This window comes from Melanerpes formicivorus, unplaced genomic scaffold (assembly GCF_026170545.1).
Source record: "Melanerpes formicivorus ecotype bairdi unplaced genomic scaffold, bMelFor1.0.p_v2 SCAF_10, whole genome shotgun sequence".
Taxonomy (NCBI): domain Eukaryota; kingdom Metazoa; phylum Chordata; class Aves; order Piciformes; family Picidae; genus Melanerpes; species Melanerpes formicivorus.
Window position 1 is genome coordinate 24,232,686 of NW_027142362.1, and position 22,004 is coordinate 24,254,689.

Below are 22,004 nucleotides of genomic sequence, written 5' to 3' on the forward strand. Positions count from 1 at the left end.
GCACAGCTCTCCCTGCAGCACAGCTCCCCCTGCAGCACAGCTGCCCCTGCAGCACAGCACCCCTGCAGCACAGCTCTCCCTGCAGCACAGCACCCCCTGCAGCACAGCTGCCCCTGCAGCACAGCTCTCCCTGCAGCACAGCTCCCCCTGCAGCACAGCTCCCCCTGCAGCACAGCTGCCCCTGCAGCACAGCACCCCTGCAGCACAGCTCCCCCTGCAGCACAGCTCCCCCTGCAGCACAGCACCCCCTGCAGCACAGCACCCCTGCAGCACAGCTCCCCCTGCAGCACAGCTCCCCCTGCAGCACAGCACCCCCTGCAGCACAGCTCCCCCTGCAGCACAGCTGCCCCTGCAGCACAGCACCCCTGCAGCACAGCTCCCCCTGCAGCACAGCACCCCTGCAGCACAGCTCTCCCTGCAGCACAGCTGCCCCTGCAGCACAGCTCCCCCTGCAGCACAGCTGCCCCTGCAGCACAGCACCCCTGCAGCACAGCTCCCCCTGCAGCACAGCTCCCCCTGCAGCACAGCTGCCCCTGCAGCACAGCTCTCCCTGCAGCACAGCACCCCCTGCAGCACAGCTGCCCCTGCAGCACAGCTGCCCCTGCAGCACAGCTCTCCCTGCAGCACAGCACCCCCTGCAGCACAGCTCCCCCTGCAGCACAGCTGCCCCTGCAGCACAGCTCTCCCTGCAGCACAGCACCCCCTGCAGCACAGCTCCCCCTGCAGCACAGCTGCCCCTGCAGCACAGCACCCCTGCAGCACAGCTCCCCCTGCAGCACAGCTCCCCCTGCAGCACAGCTGCCCCTGCAGCACAGCTCTCCCTGCAGCACAGCTCCCCCTGCAGCACAGCTGCCCCTGCAGCACAGCTGCCTCTGCAGCACAGCTCCCCCTGCAGCACAGCTCCCCCTGCAGCACAGCACCCCTGCAGCACAGCACCCCTGCAGCACAGCTCCCCCTGCAGCATAGCTGCCTCTGCAGCACAGCACCCCCTGCAGCACAGCTGCCCCTGCAGCACAGCACCCCCTGCAGCACAGCACCCCCTGCAGCACAGCTCCCCCTGCAGCACAGCTCCCTCTGCAGCACAGCTCCCCCTGCAGCACAGCTGCCCCTGCAGCACAGCTCCCTCTGCAGCACAGCTCCCCCTGCAGCACAGCTCCCCCTGCAGCACAGCTCCCTCTGCAGCACAGCTCCCCCTGCAGCACAGCACCCCTGCAGCACAGCTGCCCCTGCAGCACAGCTGCCCCTGCAGCACAGCACCCCCTGCAGCACAGCTCCCCCTGCAGCACAGCTCCCCCTGCAGCACAGCACCCCCTGCAGCACAGCACCCCCTGCAGCACAGCTCCCCCTGCATGGATTTACTTTGGCTGTCACCAGCTTTGTGCTCAGGCCTGGTGGCCCCAGCAGCAGCAGGACATGGAGCTGCTGGAGCCAGTCCAGAGCAGGGCCATAAGGATGGTCCAAGGGCTGGAACACATCTGCTATCACAGCATCACAGCATCACCAAGGTTGGAAGAGAGCTCAATGATCATTGAGTCCAAGCTGTCACCACAGACCTCATGACTAGACCATGGCTCCAAGTGCCACATCCAATCCCCTCTGGAACACCTCCAGGGATGGGGACTCCACCACCTCCCTGGGCAGCACAGCCCAATGGCTAATGACTCTGGGAAGAACTTTCTCCTCACCTCCAGCCTAAACCTCCCCTGGCACAGCTGCAGACTGTGTCCTCTTGTTCTGGGGCTGCTTGCCTGCCTGGCAGAAGAGCCCAACCCCCAGCTGGCTCCAACCTCCCTGCAGGGAGTTGTAGAGAGCAAGAAGGTCTCCCCTGAGCCTCCTCTTCTGCAGGCTATGCAAGCCCAGCTCCCTCAGCCTCTCCTCCCAGGGCTGTGCTCCAGACCCCTCCCCAGCCTCCTTGCCCTTCTCTGGACACCTTCAAGTCTCTCAATGTCCTTCTGAAACTGAGGAGCCCAGAGCTGGACACAGGACTCAAGCTGTGGCCTAAGCAGTGCTGAGCCCAGGGCACAATCACCTCCCTGCTCCTGCTGGCCACACTCTGCCTGCTGCAGGCCAGGATGCCCTTGGCCTTCTTGGCCCCCTGGGCACACTGCTGGCTCATGTTCAGGCAGCTGTCAATCAGCACCCCCAGGTCCCTCTCTGTTTGGCAGCTCTCAGCCACTCTGACCCCAGCCTGCAGCTCTGCATGGGGTTGCTGTGGCCAAAGTGCAGCTCCTGGCACTTGGACTTGTTGAATGCCATCCTGTTGGCCTCTGCCCATCTGTCCAGTCGGTCGAGGTCCCTCTGCAGAGCCCTTCTGCCCTCTGACTGACCAACATCTGCTCCCAGCTTGGTGTCAGCTGCAAACTTGCTGATGACTGACTCAATGCCCTCCTCCAGATCATCAATGAAGATGTTAAAGAGCACAGGGCCCAGCACTGATCCCTGGGGCACACCACTGGTGCCTGGCTGCCAGCTGGCTGTGGCACCATTCACCACCACTCTCTGGGCTCAGCCTCCAGCCAGTTCCTAACCCAGCTCAGAGAGCTGCTGTCCCAGCCAGGGGCTGGCAACTTGACCAGGAGTTTGCTGTGGGGGATGGTGGCAAAGGCCTTGCTGAAGTCCAGGCAGACTCTGGGGAACCTTGGGAGCAGCTTTCCAATAGCTGAAGGGAGCCTACAGGAAGGCTGCAGAGAGACTGTTCCTGAGGGGGTCTGGAGCCAGGCCAAGGGGAAATGGTTTGAAGCTGAGGCAGAGCAGGGTCAGACTGGAGCTGATGAAGAAGTTCTTCAGTCTGAGGGTGGTGAGGCTCTGGCACAGGCTGCCCAGGGAGGCTGTGGCTGCCTCTTCCCTGGAGGTGTCCAAGGCCAGGCTGGATGAGGCCTTGAGCAACCTGGGCTGGTGGGAGGTGTCCCTGCCCATGGCAGGGAGGATCTCTGAGGTCCCTTCCAAACCTGAGCCACTCTGTGATGCTATGATCACAGCTCACAGGATGTTAGGGGTTGGAAGGGACCTCTGGAGATCCTTGAGTCCAACCCCCTGCCAGAGCAGGAGCAGAGACTCCAGCACAGGTCACACAGAACACATCCAGCTGGGGCTGGAAGGGCTCCAGAGAAGGAGACTCCACAACCTCTCTGGGCAGCCTGCTCCAGGGCTCTGGGACCTCACAGTGCAGAAGTTCCTCCTCCTGGTGAGGTGGAACCTCCTGTGCTGCAGTTTCCATCCACTGCCCCTTGGCCTGTCCCAGGGCACAGTGAGCAGAGCTCTCCCCTGCCTCTTGTCCCCAGCCCTCAGCTATTGATAAACATTGATTCAATCCCCTCTAAGTCTCCTCAGGTGCTGCTCTCAGGCCCACCAAAGCCAGCAGAAGATACAGGCATGGGAAAAGCTGCAAGGCTCTGACCTACCAAGCAGCATTATGGAACAAAACTCCATGGAATGGAATGGAAGTGAAGTGGAGCTTGGCCACAACCAGCTGAGTGCAGCTCCTTCTGCTGTCACAAGAAGGAAGCCTGACTTGGGAGGAGGAACCTGGCTGCTCCCAACGGAGTGATGAATTCCGGAGGATCCAGACCCCCCTCCCATCACAACCTGCAGCAGCAGCATTTAGAATAGAATAGAATAGAATAGAGCAGACCAGCTTGGAAGAGACCTTCAAGATCATCGTGTCCAACCTATCAACTAATCCAACACCACCTAAACAACCAACCCATGGCACCAAGCACCCCATCAAGTCTCCTCCCGAACACCTCCAGTGATGGTGACTCCACCACCTCCCCAAGCAGCCCATTCCAATGGGCAATCACTCTCTCTGTGTAGAACTTCTTCCTCACCTCCAGCCTAAACCTCCCCTGGCACAGCCTGAGACAGTGTCCTCTTGCTCTGGTGCTGGCTGCCTGGGAGAAGAGACCAACTTCTGCCTGCCTCCAACCTCCCTTCAGGTAGTTGTAGAGAGCAAGAAGGTCTCCCCTGAGCCTCCTCTTCTGCAGGCTAAGCAACCCCAGCTCCCTCAGCCTCTCCTCACAGGGCTGTGTTCCAAGCCCCTCACCAACTTTGTTGCCCTTCTCTGGACACCTTCCAGCAAGTCAACCTCCTTCCTAAACTGAGGGGCCCAGAACTGGACACAGGACTCAAGGTGTGGCCTAACCAGTGCAGTGTACAGGGGCAGGATGAGCTCCCTGCTCCTGCTGGCCACACTCTTCCTGATGCAGGCCAGGATGCCCTTGGCCTTCTTGGCCCCCTGGGCACACTGCAGGCTCATGTTCAGCCTACCATCAACCAGCACCCCCAGGTCCCTCTCTGTTTGGCAGCTGTCAGCCACTCTGACCCCAGGCTGTAGCTCTGCCTGGGGTTGTTGTGGCCAATGTGCAGCCCCTGGCACTTGGATGTGTTCAATCTCCTGCCCTTGGCCTCTGCCCATCTGTGCAGCCTGTCCAGGTCCCTCTGCAGAGCCTCTCTGCCCTCCAGCAGATCAACTCCTGCCCCCAGCTTGCTGTCAGCTGCACATTTCCTGCTGATGGACTCCATCCCCTCCTCCAGATCATCAATGAAGATGTTAAAGAGCACAGGGCCCAGCCAGCCTCCAGGATCTCTGCAGTGAGCCAGGCTGATGCTGGAGGCCAGCTTGCAGCACTTGATGCCTTGGTGCTTTCACCCTTCAGGAGGAGCTGGGCAGCTCACTGCTGCAGTTCCTGCTCAGAGCAGCACACTGCAGAGCTCCCAGCACACACTGGGACCAAGCTCCTGCTTCAGCCTCAGAGTTTGGGGCAGGCAAAAACCATTCAGCAGCTTCAGCTCAGGCTTCCAGCAAAGCCCTGTCCCACATCCTTCAGCAGTTCTTCATCCCCTTCCCTCACATCTCATGGCTGCATCTGGGCCCTAAACACAGAACCACAGAAGTGCTTGGGTGGGAAAAGCCTCCTAAGCTCACCCAGTCCAACCAGCAGCCCAACAGGCCCAGGACCACCAAACCCTGGCCCCAAGAGCCATGGCCACAGGTTTCCTGAACAGCCCCAGGGCTGGGGACTCCACCACCTCCCTGGGCAGCCTCTGCCAGGCCCTGACCACTCCTGCAGCAGAGACATTGTTCCTCATCTCCAACCTAAGCCTCCCCTGCCACAATTCCAGGCCATTGCCTCTCCTCCTACCCCTGACACTAGGGAGCAGAGCCCAACCCCCAGCTCCCTGCAGCCTCCTCTCAGGGAGCAGCAGAGAGCACTGAGGTCTCCCTCAGCCTCCTCTGCTCCCTGCAGTGGGTTTGTCTTCACCAAACCCTTCAGCCAGAGTGTCCCAGCACTGGCCCTTTCTTACAGGCACAGCCTCAAACGGCCACACTCCCTCAGCTGCTGCCCCCAGCCCCTTCCCCAGCCCCTTCCCCAGCTCTGCTGCCCTGCCCTGGATACACTCCAACACCCAAGTGTCCTTCTTGGACTGAGGGCCCCAGAACAGCCCCAGCACTGAGGTGTGGCCTCTGCAGTGCTAAGCACAGGGCCACAATCACTTCCCTGCCACAGAGAGTTGCTGACCCCACACTGGGCACAGTGCTGGCAGCTGTTGCAGAGGGGCAGCTTTCACCCCAGCTGCAGCATCTCCATCCCCACAGCAGAGCCTTGGTCAGACCAGGCTGCTGCTGCTTCCACCTTGGCTTCCTACACAGCTGCTTCTGCACCCAGGACCCCAGGAGACCCCAGGAACACCAGCTCTGGCCAGGCCCCAGGCACCTGCCAATGCTCCAGCAACACTCACAGGCTCACAGAATGGGTTGGGTTGGAAGGGACCTTCAAGATCAGCCAGCTCCAACCCCCTGCCATGGGCAGGGACATCTCCCACCAGCACAGGCTGCTCAAGGCCTCGTCCAGCCTGGCCTGGAACACCTCCAGGCTGGAGGCAGCCACAGATCTTCAACATCACCCAGTCCAACCTGTCCCCCAGCACCATCTGATCAACTCAACCATGGCACCAAGGGCCTCAGCCAGGCTCTTCCTAAACACCTCCAGCCATGGGGACTCCACCACCTCCCTGGGCAGCACAGCCCAAGGGCCAATCTCTCCCTCTGGGAAGAATTTATTCCTCACCTCCAGCCTAAACCTCCCCTGGCACAGCTGCAGACTGTGTCCTCTTGTTCTGGGGCTGCTTACCTGCCTGGCACAAGAGACCAACCCCCAGCTGGCTCCAACCTCCCTGCAGGCAGTTGCAGAGAGCAAGAAGGTCTCCCCTGAGCCTCCTCTTCTGCAGGCTAAGCAAGCCCAGCTCCCTCAGCCTCTCCTCCCAGGGCTGTGCTCCAGACCCCTCCCCAGCCTCCTTGCCCTCCTCTGGGCCCTTTCCAGCATCTCAACCTCTTTCCTAACCTGAGGAGCCCAGAACTGGACACAGGACTCCAGGTGTGGTCTCAGCAGAGCTGAGCACAGGGCAGGATGAGCTCCCTGCTCCTGCTGGCCACACTCTTCCTGATGCAGGCCCCAGATTCTATGGCCCTGCTCTGACAGTGGGGATGGACTCAGTGATCTTCAGAGGTCCCTTTGAGCTCCTAACATCCAGTGCTCTCTCTCCCAGTCCCATGCAGGTGACCCTGGGCATCAGGACAGAGAGCAGCAGGTGGCTGCAAGCAGCCCTCAGCCCCAGGCGTGCTGCAGGCAGGCTGCTGGCAGCAGGGCTGTGCTGCTCTGCCCTCTCCCCAGCCGGTCTTGCAGGGGACAGTCACAGCACAAACCCTCACTTGCAGCAGCTTCATAAGATTTCCAGGAACCAAATGCAGAAGAGGAGCCCCAGGTGCTGCTGAGCCCCTGCAGGACCTGACCTTCACCCTCCCCAGCCTCGAAACACCACCAGCCCGGCCCCCCAGAGGCTGCTGGAGAACCTGCCTGTCACCTGATATCCCCTGCCTTGGTTACAGGCAGAACATGAGAGGGCTCTTGGGAGGAGGACAGCAGCTCAACAGATCACTCTGCCACCACCCATCCATCCTCTCCTCCTCTGCCCCCCTCCAGAGCTTCAGGAGGGGGCCAGCCCCCGGGCCCTGCCGTTAGCCACATCCTGCCCCTGGAAGCGCCCAGGGCTGGATGGGGTCTGAGCAGCCTGGGCTGGGGGAGGGCTCCCTGCCCAGGGCAGGGGGATTGGAACTGGATGACTTTGAAGGTCCCTTCCAACCCCACCCACTCTATGACCATGAGGGCAGTACAACACGGATCTGAGACACTTCTCATCTTCCCAACAGCTCTTACAAGCAGCTCCAACAGAAGCAGTGCTGCTCCGTGCCTGGGGACCCCCTGAGCCATGGCCTTCACATCCCACAGCCTCACTGCACCACTGAGTGACTCCTTCCACTCACCCACCTCTGACTGCCCCAGGGACCTCCCCATGGCCTCTTTCTGGCACTGCCAAGCAGCTGTGCCTGAAGCCAGGCTGCTGGCCCGAGACAGGCCCAGGCTCTGCTGCCGGCTGGCAAGGGCAGTGCCACCAGCAGCTCAGGGGAGGTGACTCTGCCCCTCTGCCCTGCTGAGGCCTCACCTGCAGCACTGGGTCCAGCTATGGGGTCCCCAGCACAAGAGAGACAAGGACCTGCTGCAGTGGGTGCAGAGGAGGGGCCATGAGGATGAGCAGAGGGCTGGAGAAGACAGGCTGGGAGAGTCTGGGCTGTTCAGCCTGGGGAAGAGAAGGTTCTAGGGAGGCCTCAGAGCTTTCAGGATTTGAAGGGAACCTACATTTCAACACCTGAAGGAGACATAAAGGAAGGCAGGAGAGGGACTGTTTAGAAGGAGCAGGGGAGAATTAGGTTGGACATCAGGGGGAAGGTCTTCACCATGAGAGTGATGGAACAGTGGAACAGGCTGCCCAGGGACGTGGGGGAGGCCCCATCCCTGCAGACATGCAAGATCAGACTTGATGAGGCCCTGAGCAACCTGATCTGGTTGGAGATGTCCCTGCTGACTGCAGGGGGGTAGAGAGGGTGACCTTTGAGGGTCCCTTCCAACCCAGTGCAATCTGTCAGTGTGTGAACTGCTGGCCCCCAGCTGTCATTCAGCACCCCTCTGTAACTCCCCATTAACACCCACAGCAGGCTTCAGCTTGGCTGTTGATCACCTCCTCCACTCCCTCCCATCTTTCTTCATCTCATTAAGCTCCCTTCACACATCCTCTCCTGATGCTGGCAGTGAGGCTCTGCAGCAGCACTGAATGAGTGCCATTACCTGCTGGCACCCAGGGGCAGCCAGCGCCACGGCCTGGCTCTGGGAGCTCCCAGCCCTGATGAATGCACTCCTTCAGCAGAGGAAGATAATCAAAAGCAACTTTGGGGAAAACTCTATTACCTCAGTTAATTGCTTCAGGAGGGAGAAATGAAGGAGGCAGCTGGCTTCTCATCTTCTCTGAGCCCTCTGGCAAGCTTTCAGGTCAACGCTCAGGAGCCAGGGCCAAGCTCCGGCGCCTGACAGAGCTTCCAGGACCCAGGGGGAGGAGGGAGTGAAATCCTGAAGCACCAACTCCAGGGTGAAATGGGAGAGGCACAAACTGAATCCACACTGCCATGCCTGTACAGACAAGCTCTGCCATGCTGCTCAAAGAGTGCTGGGCAGCCCTGGCCCTTGGCTGACTGCAGAAGCTCCACCACCAACCCAAGCCTCAGGAGGTTCAACAAGACCAAGGGCAGGGTCCTGCAGCTGGCTGGAGGCAATCCCAGGCACAAATCCAGGCTGGGCAGGGACTGGCTGGAAAGCAGCCCTGAGGAGAGAGCCTTGGGGGTGCTGGGGGAGGAGAAACTCACCAGGAGCTCTCAGTGTGCACTTGCAGCCCAGAAAGCCAACCAGAGCCTGGGCTGCAGCAGGAGAAGTGTGGCCAGCAGGGCAAGGGAGGTGATTCTCCCCCTCTGCTCAGCTCTGCTGAGACTCCACCTGGAGTACTGCCTCCAGTTCTGGAGCCCCTATGACAAGAGGGATCTGGAGGTGCTGGAAGGTGTCCAGAGCAGGGCCAGGAGGAGGAGCAGAGGGCTGGAGCTGCTCTGCTGTGAGGACAGACTGAAGGAGTTGGGGCTGTTCAGTCTGAAGAAGAGAAGGCTCTGAGGTGACCTCATCGTGGCCTTCCAGGATCTGAAGGGGGCTACAGGAAGGCTGGGGAGGGACTGCTCAGGATCTCAGGCAGTGATAGGACTAGGGGGAATGGAATGAAGCTGGAGGTGGGGAGATTGAGGCTGGAGGGGAGGAGGAAGTTCTTCCCCATGAGAGTGGTGAAGCCCTGGAATGGGTTGTGCAGGGAGGTGGTTGGGGCCCTGTCCCTGGAGGTGTTTAAGGCCAGGCTGGCTGAGGCTCTGGGCAGGCTGATCTAGTGTGGGGTGTCCCTGCCCATGGCAGGGGGGTTGGAACTGGATGATCCTTGGGGTCCCTTCCAACCCTGACTGATTCTATGATACTACTAAGCCACCATGGGCTGCCCTCAGGCAAGGGATTCCCCAGTGCTGCAGCTACACTTCTGCCATACCAGGAGAGAACAACTCCAGAGAGATGCACCTAGGGCAGGGCAACCCTGGGTATCAACCCAGGCTGGGGCATGAGGAGACTGAGAGAAGCCCTGCAGAAAAGGACCTGGGGGGTGCTGGTGGGGGAGCAGCTGGACAGGAGGCAGCAATGGGCAGCCAGAAGGCCAAGGGCAGCCTGGGCAGCACCCACAGCAGCACTGCCAGCAGAGCCAGAGAGGTGATTCTGCCACTGGGGAGACCTCACCTGCAGGACTGTGTGCAGCTCTGCAGCCTCAATAGAGGAAGGACATGGACCTGATGGAGAGGGTCCAGAGGAGGCCACAAGAATGATCAGGGGGTTGGAGCTGCTGAGGGAGCTGGGGTGTTCAGCCTGGAGGAGAGAAGGCTCCAGGGAGACCTAATAGCAGCCTGCCAGTACCTGAAGGGGGCTACAGGAAGGCTGCAGAGAGACTGTTTGCAAAGGCTGCAGGGACAGGACCAGGGACAATGGCTTCAGACTGGAGCAGAGCAGATTGAGATTGGATGTGAGGAGCAAGTTCTTTACTATGAGGGTGGTGAAACACTGGAACAGGTTGCCCAGGGAGGTGCTTGGAGTCCCAGCCCTGGAGATATTCAAGGTGAGGCCCTGACCCAGTTGGGGATGTCCCTGCTGAGTGCAGGGGGGTTGGGCTGGATGACCTTTGGAGGTGCCTTCCAGCCTGGACCATTCTGTGACTCCAAGAGCAAAGCCTGAGAGGCACAGAGCTCCTGCAAATCTGAGCCACTTTTGCCACTGTCCACTCCCTGAGGACTGTGGAAGCAGAGGCCTCCAGCCATGCAGGCTGCCACAAGCCATTTCTGACCTCTTGAGATACAGCAGTGCTCTTGGGTTAGTGCCCACAAATGCAGAGAATCCCAGCAGGGCTGGCAAGGACCTCTCGGATCCCTGAGTCCAACCATTAACACAGCTCCACCCAGCCTGCTGCTGAGCCCTGTCCCTCAGCACCACATCCAGAAGTCTCTTAAATCCCTCCAGGGCTGGTGTCTCCACCACTGCCCTGGGCACCCAACAACCCTTTTGGTAAAGAAACTTCTCCTAACATCCAACCTAAACCTCCCCTGCTTCAACTGAGGCTGCTGAGCCCAACCCCCACCTGGCTCCAACCTCCTTGCAGGCAGCTGCAGCAAGCCAGAAGGTCTCCCCTCAGCCTCCTTTCCTCCACACTGGACAACACTGCCCAGCCCTGCTCTCCAAACCCTTGCCCAGCTTTCTTGCCCTTCTCTGCACCTGCCCCAGCACCTCAGTTTGCAGCTGACAGCAAGCTGGGGGCAGGAGTTGAGCTGTTAGAGGCCAGGAGAGCTCTGCAGAGGGACCTGGACAGGCTGCACAGATGGGCAGAGGCCAAGGGCAGGAGATTGAACACATCCAAGTGCCAGGGGCTGCACTTTGGCCACAGCAACCCCAGGCAGTGCTACAGGCTGGGGACAGAGTGGCTGAGAGCAGCCAGGCAGAGAGGGAGCTGGGGGGAGTGGTGGAGAGCAGCTGAACATGAGCCAGCAGTGTGCCCAGGGGGCCAAGAAGGCCAAGGGCATCCTGGCCTGCAGCAGGCAGAGTGTGGCCAGCAGGAGCAGGGAGGTCATTCTGCCCTGGGCTCAGCACTGCTGAGGCCACAGCTTGAGTCCTGTGTCCAGCTCTGGGCTCCTCAGTTTCAGAAGGAGATTGAGAGACTTGAAGGTGTCCAGAGAAGGGCAAGGAGGCTGGGGAGGGGTCTGGAGCACAGCCCTGTGAGGAGAGGCTGAGGGAGCTGGGCTTGCTTAGCCTGCAGAAGAGGAGGCTCAGGGGAGACCTTCTTGCTCTCTACAACTCCCTGCAGGGAGGCTGGAGCCAGCTGGGGGTTGGGCTCTTCTCCCATGCAGGCAAGCAGCCCCAGAACAAGAGGACACAGTCTCAAGCTGTGCCAGGGGAGGTTTAGGCTGGAGGTGAGGAAGAAATTCTTCCCAGAGGGAGAGATTGGCCCTTGGGCTGTGCTGCCCAGGGAGGTGGTGGAGTCCCCATGGCTGGAGGTGTTTAGGAAGAGCCTGGCCATGGCACTTGGTGCCATGGTTGAGTTGATCAGATGGTGCTGGGGGACAGGTTGGACTCAATGATCTCCAAGGTCTTTTCCAACCTGGCTAATTCTGTTCAATGTCCTTCTCAGAGTGAGGGATCCCAGGCTGAACTCAGCACAGAGGGCTGCCCTCAGCAGTGGACAGTCACTTTCTTGGTCCTGCTGGCCACACTATTTTTCAATCCAGCCCAGAGAGCTGCTGGTCTCCTTGGCCACCTGGGCAGCCCCTGGCTCATCTTCAGGCAGCTGATGGCCAACAGCCCCAGCTCCTTTTCCAGGGGGCAGCTCCCAGCCCTGCAGCCTCGTGGGGCTGGGTGGCTGTTGCACAGGAGCTGTCATCCACAGTGTTTCTCTCCTCCCAAGACAGGAGGCAAACCCAGCAAAGCTGTGCGAGCCACACCTGCCACAGCCAGAGCTGCTGAGGCTGAGGCTGAGCTGACACACTGAGAAAGCAGTGGGGAGGGAGCAGGAGTGCCAGAGGATGCTTCAGGATGGGATTACTCAACCCACTGCCTCCCACTCAGGATTGTGCCTTCAAAGAGGAGGTGATGGCATCAGTGCCACTTTGCTACTTCAGCAGCTCCTTAGCAGCAACCACAGCCAGGGAAGGAGAGAGCCCATAGCACTGCAGCTGGGCTAGGGACAAGGTGACACTGAAAGCCCCAAAGAAGCTTGGGCTGCCTTGAATGGAAAGGAGCTGAAGGTGCAGTCTGAGCCTCTGGCAACTGCAGAACAGCTCAGGTTGGAAGGGACCTCAGAGATCATCCACTCCAACCCCACACCATGGGCAGGCACCTCTGGGAGCAGGGAAGGCAAGAGGCTGGGGCCAGGCTCTTGTCAGTGGTGCTCAGGGACAGGACCAGAGGCATCAAGCCCCAGAGGGGAGCTGAGCAATGCTCAGTGAGAGCTAAAGGGTGGGGGGCAAGAGGCTGGGGCCAGGCTCTCTGCAGTGGTGCCCAGGGACAGGACAAAGGGCAATAGGCACAAACTGGAACCCAGGAGGTTCCATCTGAAGAGAAGGAGAAACTTCTTTGGTGTGAGGGTGCTGGAGCCCTGGGGCAGGCTGCCCAGAGAGGTTGTGGAGTCTCCTCTGGAGAGCTTCCAACCCCCCTGGGCATTGTGCCCCTGGGCAGGCTGCTGTGGGTGCCCTGCTGGAGCAGAGGAGCAGGACTGGAGGAGCTGCAGGGATCCCTTCCAAGCAGCACCAGGCTGGGATTTGGTGATCCTGCCAACCACTCTACAGAGGGGTCCTCAGCACCCCCCGCCAGGAGCCTGCCAAGAGAGGGAGAAGCTCTTCTCCTTCTTTCAGCCCTTGCACTAGTGCTGGAGGTGGCAGATGTCAGCTCAGCTCCCCATCAGCTTGACAGCAGCCAAACAACCCAGAGCACCACGTCTGGCTTTCAGGGCAGTGCTGTCCTCAGCCACAGCCTCTGGATGGACAACATTATTGCTGGGAAAGGAGAGGCTTTGCCTGGGTGAGCTACAGAACCTGTCCTGTGTGCAGGCTGGGACTGACTGTGAAGGCTTTGGAGTCTGGAGAGGGCTGAGAGGGGCCTGAGTAAGTGTTTATCAATAGCTGAGGGCTGGGGAGCAAGAGGCAGGGGCCAGGCTCTGCTCACTGACCCTGGGATAGGCCAAGGGGCAATGGATGCAAGCTGCAGCACAGCAGGCTCCAGCTCCACATGAGCAGGAACTTCTGCACTGTGAGGTCCCAGAGCCCTGGAGCAGGCTGCCCAGAGAGGTTGTGGAGTCTCCTGCTCAGGAGATGGATGTCTGGATGCACTCCTGTGCAACCTGCACCGGGTCCTCTGCTCCTGCTCTGGCAGGGGTTGGACTCAAGGATCTCCAGAGGTCCCTTCCAACCCCTGACCTCCTGTGAGCTGTGACTGAAGCTGAATCAGGAACTCCACAACTGCTTGTTCCTTTTTTTTTGCAGGCACCTTAAGGGGTCTCAAAACAGCCAAGGGCATCCTGGCCTGCAGCAGGAAGTGTGGCCAGCAGGAGCAGGGAGCTCATCCTGCCCTGGGCTCAGCACTGCTTAGGCCACAGCTTGAGTCCTGTGTCCAGCTCTGGGCTCCTCAGTTTAGGAAAGATGTTGAGATGCTGGAAAGTGTCCAGAGAAGGGCAAGGAGGCTGGGGAGGGGTCTGGAGCACAGCCCTGGGAGGAGAGGCTGAGGGAGCTGGGGTTGCTTAGCCTGCAGAAGAGGAGGCTCAGGGGAGACCTTCTTGCTCTCTGCAACTCCCTGCAGGGAGGCTGGAGCCAGCTTGGGGTTGGTCTCTTCTGCCAGGCAGCCAGCACCAGAACAAGAGGACACAGTCTCAAGCTGTGCCAGGGGAGGTTGAGGCTGGAGGTGAGGAATAAATTCTTCCCAGAGAGAGAGATTGGCCCTTGGGCTGTGCTGGAAATGTCTATCCCACGTTGAAAACACCTGCAGGGTGCTCCCTAGAAGAGCATCCAGGCAGCAATCTGTGATGTCAGGAGGCTGGTTTTGCCTGGGATGACCTGGAGGGGTAAGGAAATGCTGACACCATTTGTGTGCAGTAGGAACCAGGCAGCCTGAGGGGATCAGAATGTTTCTGGCACTCAGCACCACAGCACTGCTGGGAGAGGCAACTTCCCACTAACCTGTGCTCCCTTGCCACAGGCAGGCTCCACAGCAGGACTCCCCACATGCCCCAGCCTGGGCCAAGAGGACAACTCCTGCCTTTCCTGGGTTAAGTCTTACAAACTCTCTGCAAAGAGGCCTCACATTGCCCTTTTCTTGGTCTCCAAGCTCCTTCCAGATCCCACTGTCCTTTTTCTGGTCTCCAAGGTCCTTCCAGATGCTCAGGAAAGAAAGGCTCAGGCAACAAGGATGTTCAGCCCCAGTGTCTCTCTCAAACAGAAGAACAGAATGAACCAGGTTGGACAAGACCTTGGAGATCATGGAGCCCAACCTCTCACCCAGCACCATCTGATCAGCTCACCCATGGCACCAAGGGCCTCAGCCCTCCAGTGAGGGGGGCTCCAGCACCTCCCTGGGCAGCACATCCCAGTGGCCAAGTGCTGGCTGAGTCTCAAAGCTGTTGGGTGATCTGCCTCCCACCTGGGTGCCATTCTGTGCCAGCACCTTCAAGCACAGAGAAGTTGTTCATCTCCTGGAGAAAAGAAGGCTCCAGGGAGACCTCAGAGCAGCCTCCCAGGACCTGAAGGGGACTGCAAGAATGCTGGGGAGGGCCTTTGGACAAGGGCTTAGAGTGCCAGGACAAGGGGAGCTTCCAGCTCTGAGCTGGGAGAGGGCAGATTGAGACTGGAGATGAGGAGGAAATTCTTTGCAGAGAGGCTGGGGAGACTCTGGCACAGGCTGCCCAGGGAGGTGCTGGATGCTCCCTCCCTGGAGGTGTTCAGGACCAGGCTGGATGAGGCCTGGAGCAGCTTGGGCTGTTGGGAGGTGTCCCAGCCCATAGCAGGGGGCTGGAATTGGATGATCTCGAAGGTCCCTTCCAACCCAACCCCTTCTGTAGGTCTCAGAAGGCAACATCATGCACCCAAACTGCACATCATCCCAAGGCAGCTGCTGCTGACTCCTCAGAACCAGCTGCTGGCAGGCTGGGCCCTGCCTGTGCACAGAGCTTGACCTGCAGTGCAGAGCCAGCACAGCCACCAGCTGCTCCTCAGCCAGCAGCTCCCAGGGTGCTCAACCACACAGCCCCAAGAGGCCAGGCTGCCCCAGGAGCTCAGGCAGAGCTCTCAGGCCCCCAGCTCCCTGGGGGCAGAACACTCACTATGCAAAGACCTTAAACCAGCTTGCCTGTGGCTTGCCCCCTGCCCCCTGCCCCGGAAGGCTGTGATTAACATCCCCCACCAAACAGGGAGCAGGAGAAAGGGGGAGGCACAGAAACTTCTGCCACAAGCAGCACCCACAAAGCATCAGGAAGCTGAAGATGCACCATGACAGCTAGACAAAAGCCATCCACTTGCCAGCTGCTCCCCTGGCAACCAGCAGGTTGGCTCAGCTGTGTTTTGCTGCAGGCAGCTGTTAACCCCTTCAGCCACAGCCTGCCACAGCCCCCACAGGCTGAGCTGAACAGCGTTCAGCCAGGGGCACTGCAGGAGAGCCTCAGAGGGCTCCTAAGGAGAGGGAACAAACCCAATCCTTGCTATTCCTCCACCTTATCTTTCTCCCCCAGGCCTCTGCTCTGGGCAGCACCCAAGCACCAGGCATTTCTCCTCCTGACTCTGGCCCTTGCTGCTTCTGACTGTGTCCCTTCCCCAAAGCAGCAGCCCCCCCTGCAAGCCACCCCCTCTGCAGCACACTGCCCTTGGGACATTTTACCCACTCAAAGCACCACCCTGGAGTGCTTCAGGGAAGCCCAAAGCAAGCTGCTGAGGGGCCTGGAACAGCTCTGTGAGGAGCAAAGGCTGAGGGCTCTGGGGCTGAGAGCCTGGAGCAGAGCAGCCCCAGAGAGGAGCTGAGCAATGCTCAGCAAGAGCTAAAGGGTGGGGGGCAAGAGGCTGGGGCCAGGCTCTGCTCAGCGGTGCAGGGACAGGACAAAGGGCAGTGGGCACAAACTGGAACCCAGGAGGCTCCATCTGAAGAGGAGGAGAAACTTCTTTGGTGTGAGGCTGCTGGAGGCCTGGAGCAGGCTGCCCAGAGAGGTTGTGGAGCCTCCTGCTCTAGAGAGAACAGAATAGAACAGAAGAGGTTGGAAGAGACCTCCAAGATAGTATCACAGAATCAGTCAGGGCTGGAAGGGACCACAAGGATCAGCCAGTTCCAACCCCCCTGCCATGGGCAGGGACACCCCACACTAGATCAGGCTGCCCAGAGCCTCAGCCAGCCTGGCCTTAAACACCTCCAGGGACAGGGCCCCAAACACCTCCAGGGACAGGGCCCCAACCACCTCCCTGGACAACCCATTCCAGGGCTTCACCACTCTCATGGGGAAGAACTTCCTCCTCCCCTCCAGCCTCAATCTCCCCACCTCCAGCTTCATTCCGTTCCCCCTAGTCCTATCACTGCCTGAGGTCCTGAGCAGTCCCTCCCCAGCCTTCCTGTAGGCCCCTTCAGATCCTGGAAGGCCACAATGAGGTCACCTGGGAGCCTTCTCTTCTCCAGACTGAACAGCCCCAACTCCTTCAGTCCAACCTATCACCCAACACCACCTAATCAACTAACCCATGGCACCAAGCACCCCATCAGGTCTCCTCCTGAACACCTCCAGTGATGGTGACTCCACCACCTCCAAACCTGCCTGGCCCTTGTGATCTTGGGCAGGCTGCTCTGAGTGCCCTACTTGAGCAGAAGGCTTGGACTGGCTGAGCTCCTGAGGACCCTGCCAAGCCCCCAGCATGTTGTGAAAGAAAACAAGCAGCAGCTCCCTGGGGCTGGCTTCAGCTCCCCTGCACCACACAAGTGCCAGGAAGCTGCCCAGTGTCACACACTTGGCCAAGGGAAGCCTTTGGGTGCCCCAGGCTGAACACCACCACAGCAGCCAGTCACCATTCACAAAGTGGACTCAACCCACATCCCCCTGCAGCAATCCAGCTCCATGACTGGACTCCAGGTCTCACTGCCACCTTCCTCTCTGACAGCAGCCCCTGTCCAAACATCACCCCTGTAGGAGAAGACAGAAACTCTGAAGCATAGAAGGGTTGCAAGGGACCTCCAGAGATCAACCCCACCCCCCCTGCCAACGCAGGGCCACTTAGGGCAGCTCACACAGGTGGGTTTGGAGATCTCCACAGAAGGAGACTCCACAACCTCTCTGGGCAGCCTGCTCCAGGCCTCCAGCACCCTCACACTGCAGAAGTTTCTCTTCCTGTTGAGGTGGAACCTCCTGTGACTGAGTTTACATCCCCTGACCCTCCTCCCACCACTGGGTATCACTGCCCAGAGCCTGGCTCCAGCCTCGTGACAGCCACCCTGCAGAGATCTGGAGGCACTGATCAGAGCCCCCTCAGCCTTCTCTTCTCCAGGCTAGACAGCCCCAGGGCTCTCAGCCTCTCCTCTCAAGGGAGATGTTCAATGCCTTCATCACCCCCAAATTAGAGTGCAAGCCAAAACAGGAAGAGCTTAACCCTTTGAACCCTTTGAAGCATTTCCTGGCAGAGTACCCTTGGCAGACATGAAGTCATCATGACACATGGGCAGCAAATCCACCCCCTGAGCCTCTGCCCTGCTCTGCCACCCTCAAACAAACAAAAGAGTCTGACTTAGCCATTTCAGCACAGCCAGGAAACCACTGCCTGGGCAGCAGGGTCCTGGGGTGGAACTTCAGAACCACAGAACTGTCAGGGCTGGAAGGGAGCTCCAGGCTCAGCCAGCTCCAACCCCCTGCCATGGGCAGGGACACCTCACACCACAGCAGCTTGCTCACAGCCACCTCCAGCCTGGCTGCAAACACCTCCAGGCAGGAGGCTTCCACCACCTCCCTGGGCAGCCTGGGCCAGGCTCTCACCACCCCCATGGGGATCAACTTCTTCCTCACAGCCAATCTCAATCTCCCCACTTCTACTTTTGCTCCATCCCCCCCAGTTCTATCCCTCCCTGACACCCTCCAAAGTCCCTCCCCAGCTTTCTTGTAGCCCCCTGCAGATCCTGGAAGGCCACAATGAGGTCTCCTGGGAGCCTTCTCCTCTCCAGCCTGCACAGCCCCAACTCTCAGTCTGTCCTCACAGCAGAGCAGCTCCAGCCCTCTGCTCAAACTCCTGGCCCTGCTCTGGATACCTTCCAGCCCCTCCAGATCCTTCCTGGCACAGAGGCTCCAGAGCTGGCCCCAGAGCTGCAGCTGTGGTCTCAGCAGAGTGGAGCAGAGGGGCAGAATCCCCTCCCTGCCCTGCTGGCCACACTTCTCTTGCTGCAGCCCAGGCTCTGCTTGGCTCCCTGGGCTGCAACACCTTCGGCACAGCTTGCCAGCGGCAGAGGGCCCAGGGCAGATGTGGTTGGAGCCTGTACCAGCTCCCTGCACCAAGGCAGCTGTACCTGCAGCAGCACTTTCCTCTGCTAGCAGAAACTCCCTCTGCAGCAGGACAAGCTGCCAGGCTGCTCTGCCCAGCAGGCCTCTCCAGGTCCAGACCATGTTTCAAATGATGACTTTGCACTTCACACTGACCACATTCTGCTCCTTTAGTCTCTGTTAGTCTCACAGCCAAGCAAACAGCCCCCTGGCAGCATCCTGGGTTAGGAGCTGGGATTTGGGCTGCAAGAAGTAATTCTGCCTGCTCACACCCCAAAACTTTTCCCTCTGGGGGCTCTGGAGAAGCTGCTTCTGAAGCAAGGATGCTCTGGAGGCAGGAAGGGGCCTGGCAAGCCTCCTGTTCTTTCTCATTCCCATCCTTTAAGAAGGTATCTCTGAAACTCTAACTGCTGCAGGGGTTTCTTTCTGAAGTGCCTGAGCTCCCTTGGGTTAAGACTTGGGCCTGGCAGCATTGGACTCCAGGGACCTTGGAGGTCTCTTCCAGCCGTAGTGACTCTTGGAAAACACTCTGCTGGGAGTCAGGACAGAACTAAGACAACAGAAGGCCCAGCTGGGAGAGCAGGAAGCAGCACTGCAGAGAGGGCTGAAACACCTCTGTGAGGAGAGACTGAGAACTGGGGCTTTCTGCTTTGGAGAAGAGCAGCCTGAGGGGAAACTGATCAGTGCTGAGCAATACCTCGGGGGGGGGGGGGGCAGGAGGATGGGAGCAGGCTTTGTGCTGTGGTGCCCAGGGACAGGGCAAAGGGCAACAAGTGCAAACTTGAACATAAGAAGTTCCATCTAGACATGAGGAGGAACTTCTTTAAGGGTGGTGGAGCACTGCAGCAGGCTGCCCAGAGAGGTGGTGGAGTCTCTGGAGCCATTCAGAAGCTGAGTGGCTGTGTCCCTGCATGGCCTTCTTGAGGTGACCCTGCCTTGGCAAGGCCTTGGACTCCATCTCCAGAGCTCCCCTCTGAGCCCTGTCATTCTGGGATGCTCCTCAGAGGAGGAAACCCAGCCCAGCAGCAAGCACCTCATGGTCCTCAAAGTGCCACACCAGTTTCTGGGTACCCTCTGAAGCCATCCCCAGCTCCCCAGTTCAGAAGCCCCAGCTGCAGGCAGAGTGTTTTCCGTTGCAGGCTGCCACAGGCCCTGTGTCAGGGCATGCCTGATCTGTGCTGTCACCCACAGCCACCCTGGCACTTACTACCCACTGTCATCATCCAGCATGACAAATGGAGCAGGGCACTTCCTCCAGTATTAATTTCAGCCCTCTTAACAGCTCAGGAAGTCTCCCACAGCATTTTCCCAAGTCAGACAAAGAGACTGGCTATTAGAGAGCACACTGAAGTGTGTATGAAAGATGGATGAAGGCAAGAGGAGCCCCTCAGGTGCAGCCCTGCTGCCAGGAGGGGCAGGGCTCAGTGCCAAAGAGCTCAGGCACTTCCTCAGCAGCTTTCCACAGCACCCAGAGAAGATTCCCTGATCCTCCTGCAGCTCTGCTAGGTGGCAGTTTGTCCCCAAGCCCTTCAGCTTCCCCCAGAGCCAAACCTCCCATCACCTGAACAGGTGATCCCAGCAGGTGCTGCAGGTGAGGGCAGCAGTGCTGGGCCCCAGCCTGTTCAATGGCTTTATTGATGAGCTGGAGGAGGGGATGGAGTCCATCAGCAGGAAATGTGCAGCTGACAGCAAGCTGGGGGCAGGAGTTGAGCTGTTGGAGGGTAGGAGAGCTCTGCAGAGGGACCTCGACAGGCTGCACAGATGGGCAGAGGCCAAGGGCAGGAGATTGAACACATCCAAGTGCCAGGGGCTGCACTTTGGCCACAGCAACCCCAGGCAGTGCTGCAGGCTGGGGACAGAGTGGCTGAGAGCAGCCAGGCAGAGAGGGACCTGGGGGTACTGGTCAATGGTAGGCTGAACATGAGCCTGCAGTGTGCCCAGGGGGCCAAGAGGCAGGCAGAGTGTGGCCAGCAGGAGCAGGGAGGTCATTCTGCCCTGGGCTTAGCACTGCTTAGGCCACAGCTTGAGTCCTGTGTCCAGCTCTGGGCCCCTCAGGTCAAGAAGGACATTGAGAGACTTGAAGGTGTCCAGAGAAGGGCAAGGAGGCTGGGGAGGGGTCTGGAGCACAGCCCTGGGAGGAGAGGCTGAGGGAGCTGGGCTTGCTTAGCCTGCAGAAGAGGAGGCTCAGGGGAGACCTTCTTGCTCTCTCCAACTCCCTGCAGGGAGGTTGGAGCCAGCTGGGGGTTGCTCTTCTGCCAGGCAGGCAAGCAGCCCCAGAACAAGAGGACACAGTCTGCAGCTGTGCCAGGGGAGGTTCAGGCTGGGTGTTAGAAATTCTTCCCAGAGGGAGAGATTGGCCCTTGGGCTGTGCTGCCCAGGGAGGTGGTGGAGTCCCCATGCCTGGAGGCGTTTAGGAAGAGCCTGGCTGAGGCCCTTGGTGCCATGGTTGAGTTGATCAGATGGTGCTGGGGGATAGGTTGGACTGGATGATCTCTGAGGTCTTCTCCAACCTGGTTAACTTTGTCTCTCCATCTGATAGGAGTGCAGAAGGAGAAGCCTCATTCCTCACTTAAGGCTTACTGGAGCCTGCCAGGGCTCCCAGAAGAGAAGTGGAGCTAAGAGTTGGGAGTGCTCTTCCTCCTCTCCTCTCAATAAAAAGTTGCTGCTCAGCCTACTTCAGATACACCTGGATCAGCCAAGCTCTGTCACTTCTGAGCACCTACTCTGGAGCCTACCCTCATCAGGCCTTGGGAGGCACCTTCTCCAGTTAACCCCTCCAGACAGGGCTCTTCCCACACATTTACTCTGCTTCCCAGCAGCAGTCCTTAACTCCTCTTTCCAGACCATTCCTTCCACTTCCCTGTTTCTCAGCCCCCTGGGCCTAACTGAGTGTAGCTAATTAGGAGTGAAGTGATTAGGAAGTCAGTCTGCCCCAGGAGGTGGTGAGGCACTGGAACAGCTTGCCCAGAGTTGTGGAGGCTCCAAGCCTGGCAGTGTTGCAGGCCAGAGTGGATGAGGCCTTGAGCAGCCTGGGCCAGCAGGAGGTGTCCCTGCCCACAGCAGAGGGAGGGCTGGAACTGGGTCATTCACAGAGTGCTTGGAGGGAAAGGGACCTCACAAATCATTCAGCTCCACTCCCCCTTGGAGGCCTTTGCAACCCAAAGCACACTCTGACTGCTGCCCCCACACAGCAAAGCTCACTGCCAGCTGACTGCTTCCCCCCAGGAGCTCTCCTGCACTCCCCCAGCCCCTCTCTGCATGCTGATGCAGGAGCAGGAGCAATGTGCTCAGCTGCAGAGGGCCTCAGGGCTGGGCAGAGCTACCTGGATGAGCAGCATGCATCTCTAATTCCTCATGCAGCCCCAAGAGGCCACAGAAATGCTCTCTTCAGCTGCAGGCACAAACACATTTCCTTTGCTGAGAGCCCAGGGCTGAGCAACCCAACCACCATCACTTCTGGCCAATGGAACCACAGAATGGCTTCAGCTGGAAGGGACCTCAGTGATCATCTGCTCCAA

The 22,004-nt window shown here is 59.3% G+C and overlaps 1 protein-coding gene across 1 annotated transcript in view; it reads right to left on the bottom strand.

The window, feature by feature from the left end:
* Nucleotides 1–22,004, bottom strand: part of ARIH1 (ariadne RBR E3 ubiquitin protein ligase 1) — an 87,999-nt gene that overhangs the window by 48,837 nt on the left and 17,158 nt on the right. The gene's annotated exons all lie outside the window — the stretch shown is intronic.